This window comes from Miscanthus floridulus, chromosome 13, assembly GCF_019320115.1.
Source record: "Miscanthus floridulus cultivar M001 chromosome 13, ASM1932011v1, whole genome shotgun sequence".
NCBI classification, from domain to species: domain Eukaryota; kingdom Viridiplantae; phylum Streptophyta; class Magnoliopsida; order Poales; family Poaceae; genus Miscanthus; species Miscanthus floridulus.
Genome location: NC_089592.1, coordinates 60,367,080 through 60,374,803, shown reverse-complemented (window position 1 = coordinate 60,374,803; position 7,724 = coordinate 60,367,080).

Here is a 7,724-nt window from a genome sequence, read left to right as displayed (position 1 = left end):
AACTTAAACTTCATCTTCAACTCGAGTTTGATCTTGATTTTCATCTTGAGTACCAAAAGTGTGCAAAGTACACTCCACAATCAAATAGCCTTGTACTCATATCTTGTCATGCTTTTAGATCATCTCAAAACCAACTTAGGTACCTCAATTATTCTTAAACATGTTATCAATTTGAGGACCTTTCAATCAAAGTGACTCTAGATCAATCCAACGTCTGTCACTTTTCTGGCAGATTCAATACCCTTCAAAGAAATAAGAATATCTCCCAAAGTACAAATCTAAATACCACGAAATTTGGTGGAGATGTGCTTCACTTAGTTATCTAGCAGCTTTAAAAATTTAAGCTTTATTTGACTTCTAGATTGCTACTAGATTTCAATTATTCTACCACTGCTACATGCTGAAAACTGCTGCACTATAGCTGACAAGTTTTACTCTAAAACTGAGGCATCTCTTATCCAATTCTCATATAATTTCTACAGCATCTCGTAACATAAGTCTAGAGCATTTATGCCAATCCAATAAGTTTTGATCACTCAAACATGGCTAAGATCACAGCTAGCTTAGATTTTCAATATAGGACAGATTTCAATCACTTGAGCTATACTTCATCAAGTATGAATCAAACTTGAAACCAACTTGTTTGAATACTTTCACAAGACATAAATCCATTCAATCCACTTACTAAATGTCATCTTATGAACTTATCCAATACAAATCAATCCAAACTTGACTACTAATCAATTATCCATTCAATCATCTCATAGCAAACAACATTGCATATTTATCCAATTCAATCAACTCATATGCACCCAAATGAAATGATCAACACGTGATATACCTTGGTTAGCTCATGATCATCCAACTAGCAAGCTTCAACTCAATTATTTGCAAGTCATCAAATATATCCAATGAATCACCAACAACTTGAATTATAGCACTTGTATGTTGATAGCACTTGGACTTCACTCAATTTTCACTTGGCATTGGGTTTGGATGTGCACTAAGCTTCATAACTTGATTCAACATATGATGAACAATGTGAGATCAATTAAATCAAGTCTCCAATGCCGATGGTACCTACAAATAATCATCCACTTTTTGATGGTACCCAAACTAGTTTGGGTCCTCTCAAGTTAGGAGCAACATACTTAGGCATAGCCTTAGTATGAATAGCAGGATATTTTGCAATAGCAACCATAGAGGTACCATTACCACCCTTCCTAAGTATAGAATCATTATCAATTGAAATAGGCTTAGAAGTTTTACCTAGGGGACATGAATGTGCCATGTGTCCCCTTTCCCGGCATGAGTAGCACTTTCTCTTTGATTGAGCCTTCTCTTCCTTGCTCTTATGGTGCTTCTCATTGCCTTGCCTCTTATGGATTGCTTGAGCCTTCTCCTCAAGCTTGGTAGGACACTTAGAGGCAAAGTGTCCTGTACTTCCACACTTGAAGCACTTGATGTGAGCATAATCTTTCTTCTCATCTTCATTCTTGCTCATCATCTTGGCATCTTGAGTTTGCATTGGATGCCTTGCCTTTCCACCCATTCTTGTTTTCTTTTTCTTTATCATCAAATCACCACCATCTTCATGGTTGATCTTGATTTGCTCTTGGGATGTCTTCTCTTGCTCAACTTGTGGCTTTGGTTGAGGCTTCACTTGTTGCTTTACTAATTGCTTGGTTGGGCACATTGAGGTAAGATGACCCTAAGTGCGGCACTTGAAGCACTTCACATGCCTTAGCCTCTCTTCTTCTTTCTTCAACTTGAGCTTTTCTTTATTGGGGCAACCATTTGCAAGATGTCCCACTTTATGGCACTTGAAGCACATGAAATGAGAGAGCTTCTCTTGTTCTTGCTTCTTCATCTCTCTTTCATATCTTCTCTTGCCCCATGTTTTGCCCTTGATCTTGCTCTTGTTGAAGCCAATGCCACTTATGTCATTGCGGCTTTCTTGATGATTGACTTTGCAAGTCTTGAAGCTGACTTCACTCTTGTCACCAAAGTTTCTTTGAGTCTTCAACATATGCTCAAAGGTGACTTGAGAGTTGTAGCACCTCTCTAACTTGTTGCTCAATTTCTTCACTTGTTCATTGAGCTCATTGTTCTCCTTCAAAAGGTTAGTCTCACAAGACATAGAGGTAGAACAAGTATCTATATGCGAAGAATATGGCATAGCTAATAAATTATCACAAGAGGTGGATATATGCTTCTTGCCTACATCACAAGGGTTAGCAACAATATGTGATTGATCAATTGACCCATGTGATGAGCTCTCACTATTTTTAAGTTTCTTTGTTAACCCTTTAATTAGAGAAGAATGTTGTTCTAATAATTCATCATGAGATGCAAGTAGTGTCTTATGATTCAATTTTAGCTCATCATGTGAAGATTTGAAAGCATCAAGTAATTTCTTATGTTCTTCACAAGAGTTCTTTATAAATGAGTTTTGATTTTCTAATTTCAATGTTTTAGCTTTCTCATTTTCTAAAGACATGGTCATGCTAGCAAGTCTACTAACAAGCACATCATATGAATCAACATGATCAACCACATTATCATTTGATAACTTGGTGTCACCTAGTGACATGAGACAATGTGGTGTAGTTGGAGAGATTGTAGTAGCATCAATCATGGCTTGAGCATGAACCAACATCACCATCAAGTGTGCATGGGGTAGCATCATCATTTGCAACACTTGTGGCATCATCATCAACCTTGTCAAGTGAACTTGTAGTGAATCGATCATCATCATCATCACTTGACCATGAGGTGGAGCAATCTTTCTCAATCACCAAATTGTGATCATGCTCGACACACTCATGCGCCTCCTTCTTAGGCTCATCCTCCTTCTTGAATTTGCCATCATCCCATGTGGAGGAATCTCCGAAGGTGTCCTTGATGGACTCCCATATCTCATGAGCGGTTCCCATGTAGTTTACTTGTTTTATCAAATCAAAACTCAATGCATCCATTAGAAAACAATAAGCATGTGCATCAAGTTTATAGAGAACTCTTTGAGCTTTGGTGAGATTTCTATGGTCCAAGACATGAGTAAGACCACTAGTGACAATCCACCAAAACTTAGGTCCCTTTGCACAAAATGATCAAGCATGTGATTTTTCCAAAGTGCAAAGTTTGTGCCATTAAAAATATGTGTCTCACAAACATCTAGCCCACTAGACGCCATCCTCCCGGGTCGGTGAAGACCATAAATGAGAGACCTAGCTCGGATATCACTTGTAAGGTCGAGATGGCGGACTAGAGGGGGGTGAATAGTCCTTTCTAAAATTAATCGTGTCGGCTAACCGAAACAGGTGCGGAATTAAAACTATCAGTCTAGCCAAGACTACACCCCTCTATTTATGGTTCTCTAGCACCTTCCAAAGATACTAATTAAGCAACAAAGGTGCCAGGCTAGCTAGAGCTCACCTAACCAATTCTAGAAGCAAGGTCACACAAACCTATGCCACTAGTACTTTAAGCAAAAAGGGAGCTCCTACACATGCTAGTAAGCAAAAGCACAAAGCCACCTAAGCTCACTAGTAATGCTCAATAACAAGGCAACCAATGCCAAATTAGAGAGCGTAAATACTTAGCTACACAAACTAAGCAATGTGACTAACAAGGTTACACAAACCAAATTAGCCACGCAAGGGAGCCACTTCTATGCTACACAAGCAAGAAGGTAACTAGTGAACTACACAAGCTTAACTAAATACAAGAGCAACTACACAAGCACAATGTATATGAAAGTAATTACAAGCTTGTGTAACGAGGATGCAAACCAACGGGAAGAACAAGGTTGACACGGTGCTTTTTCTCCTGAGGTTCACGTGCTTGCCAACACGCTAGTCCCTATTGTGTCGACCGCTTACTTGGTGGTTCGGTGGCTAATTGGCATCACCCGCCAAGCCCGCACGTTGGGCACCGCAAGAACCTACCCCAAAAGTGAGGGTAGCTCAATGACATGCTTTACTAAAGTTGCTCTTCGTGGCACCCGCGGGGCGAGCACAATGCCCCTCACAAAGCTCTTCTCCGAAGCACCGCACAAGCTTCTTGCGGGCTTCAACAGAGATCACAACTAAGCCATCTAGGAGGTGGCAACCTCCAAGAGTAACAAGCACCACCGGCTTGCAACTCGATCACCTAGTGCCACTCGATGCAACCTCATAATGCAATCACACTAGAATCACTCTCTCACACAATCAGATGATCACTATCAAGCATATGTGAGATGGAGGGCTCCTAAGCACTCACAAGCATGGACACAAAGTCCCCTGAGGTGCTCAGCACCAGCCATGGCTGAGACCACCTTCTATTTATAGCCCCACAGGCTAAACTAGCCGTTACCCCTTCACTGGGTGTTTTTCGGGTTGACCGGACGTGGTGGTCATATCGACTGGACGCTGGACCTCAGCGTCCGATCAACGAATGCTCACCTCATGTCGCCTCCATTCAACCTTAGTCACTTGATCTCAATGATCAAGTGATGACCAGACGTAGCTGCTCAAAGTGACCGGAGGCAGCAACCCCAGCGTCCGGTCATTTTCAGTAAGGTACCAGTCATGACCGGACGCGTCTGGTCGGTCATGATTGAACGCAACATCAGCGTCCGATCCTTCTCCAACTTTTCTTCGTCGTCTACATCACTGTATGTCAGCCTGACCGGACGTACCCTGCCATCATCTGGTAACTTCTAGTGCTAGCGTCTGGTCGAAGACCGACGCCTACACACTCTCTGCCGCCACTGACCGAACACAGGACCCCAGCGTCCAGTCATCATGTGACTAGTGTCTAGTCCACTCTGAGAGACCCTGTCTTTTCTGTATAGGGCACCGATGGCACTGTTGGACTATCTGCACTCTATGGGTGGATACTTCGCCGGTGGAGTTTCAAACCCTTCTTGCCTCCGTTTCATCGCCGAGTCGATCCACATCAACTCCAACTTCATCTCCTTTGTAAATGTGCCAACACCACCAAGTGTACCCCATCATGTGTATGTGTGTTAGCATTTTCATAATCATTTTCCAAAGGATTAGCCACTCAACTTGCATGCCACTCGATCCTAGAGATGATGCAAAGTTAGATCACTCGAGTGGCACTAGATGACCGATATGCAAACAAGTTTGCCCCTCTTGATAGTATGGCCATCTATCCTAAACCCGGTCATCAACTTCTCTACACACCTATGACCGGTGAAATGAAATGCCCTAGGTTATACCTTTGCCTTGCGCATTCCATTCCATCTCCTCCAATGTTGATGTAACACATGCACCAACATGATCAACAATGATATGATCCACTTCATATCATCACGTGATCATATTGGTTCATCAATCTTGACTTCACTTTCTTTTCACCATTGCCTTCGTCCATCAGCGCCAAGTCTTGCTCAAGCTTCACCGCCACGTGGTCCATCGCTCCAAAGCCTTTGACTTGCCCTTCACACTTGCAACCGGTCCATCATGCTAAGTCTTGTCTTGATCTTCTCCACCTTGACCACATGACTCAATGTCTTGTCTCATGTGCAATAAGCTCCTTCATCATCATATGTGTGAGCTTTGCCAACACTTGGTGGTTCGGCGGCTAATTGGCATCACCCGCCAAGCCCGCACGTCGGGCACCGCAAGAACCTACCCCAAAAGTGAGGGTAGCTCAATGACATGCTTTACTAAAGTTGATCTTTATGGCTCCCACGGGGCGAGCATAATGCCCCTCACAAAGCTCTTGTCTGGAGCACCGCACAAGCTTCTTGCGGGCTTCAATGGAGACCACAACTAAGCCGTCTAGGAGGTGGCAACCTCCAAGAGTAACAAGCACCACCGGCTTACAACTCAATCACCTAGTGCCACTCGATGCAACCTCATAATGCAATCGCACTAGAATCACTCTCTCACACAATCGGATGATTACTATCAAGCATATGTGAGATGGAGGGCTCCTAAGCACTCACAAGCATGGACACAAAGTCCCCTGAGGTGCTCAGCACCAGCCATGGCTGAGACCCCCTTCTATTTATAGCCCCACAGGCTAAACTAGCCGTTACCCCTTCACTGGGCGTTTTTTGGGTTGACCGGACGCGGCGGTCATATCGACCGGACGCTGGACCTCAGCGTCCGGTCAACGGATGCTCGCCTCGTGTTGCCTCCATCAACCTTAGTTGCTTGATCTCAACGATCAAGTGATGACCAGACATAGCTGCTCAAAGTGATCAGAGGCAGCAACCCTAGCGTCCGGTCATTTTTAGTAAGGTACTAGTCATGACCGGACGCATCTGGTCGGTCATGATCGGACGCAAGCATCAGCGTCCGGTCCTTCTCCAACTTTTCTTTGTCGTCTACATCACCGTACGTCAGCCTGATTGGACGTACCCTACCATCGTCTGGTCACTTCCAGCGCTAGCGTCCGGTCGAAGATCAACGCCTACACGCTCTCTGCCACCACTGACCGGACGTAGGACCCCAGCGTCCAGTCACCACATGACCAGTGTCCAGTCCACTCTGAGAGACCCTGTCTTTTCTGTATAGGGCGCCGGTGGCACCATCGGACTGTCTGCACTCTACAGGCGAATACTCCGCTGGTGGAGTTTCAAACCCTTCTTGCCTCTGTTTCATCACCGAGTCGATCCACATCAACTCCAACTTCATCTCCTTTGTACATGTGCCAACACCACCAAGTGTACACCGTCATGTGTATGTGTGTTAGCATTTTCATAATCATTTTCCAAAGGATTAGCCACTCAACTTGCATGCCACTCGATCCTAGCGATGATGCAAAGTTAGATCACTCGAGTGGCACTAGATGACCAATATACAAACAAGTTTTCCCCTCTTGATAGTATGGCCATCTATCCTAAACTCGGTCATCAACTTCTCTATACACCTTTGACCGGTGAAATAAAATGCCCTAGGTTATACCTTTGCCTTGCGCATTCCATTCCATCTCCAATATCGATGCAACACATGCACCAACATGATCAACAATGATATGATCCACTTCATATCATCACGTGATCATATTGGTTCATCGATCTTGACTTCACTTGCTTTTCATCGTTGCCTTCGTCCATCGGCGCCAAGTCTTGCTCAAGCTTCACCGCCACGTGGTCCATCACTCCAAAGCCTTTGACTTGCCCTTCACGCTTGCAACCAGTCCATCATGCCAAGTCTTGTCTTGATCTTCTCCACCATGATCACATGACTCAATGTTATGTCTCATGTGCAATAAGCTCCTTCATCATCACATATGTGAGCTTTGCAACATCTCCAAGCCATTTTCACCTTCATAGCATATGTTGCTCACACATATGTTCCTATGGACTAATCACCTGTGTATCTCACATAAACACAATTAGTCCACATAGGTTGTCACTTAATTACCAAAACCACACAAGGACCTTTCAGGCGTGCGTGATCCGCGCCAGAGCGTGGCGGTAGGAGGACGTAGCCAGCAGCACAGGGAGCCACACACGTGGACGTGGCTGCACAGATGCGATGGTGGCAACATGGCCAGCACGACAATGCTCGCTGGGCAGCTAGTAGCAGAGCCAGGCCGAGCAGGGCGGTGACCGCGACCAGCGCTGGCTTCGTTCGAAAATATGTGACTTGCACGCTTTTTAAAGCTATTGAAAAATCCTACCCGAGGTTCCAAACGCCAAACCAATTCTTCTATACTCAAGAGGGTACGTAGGGCTATCGACCTAAGCCACGACATCTCAC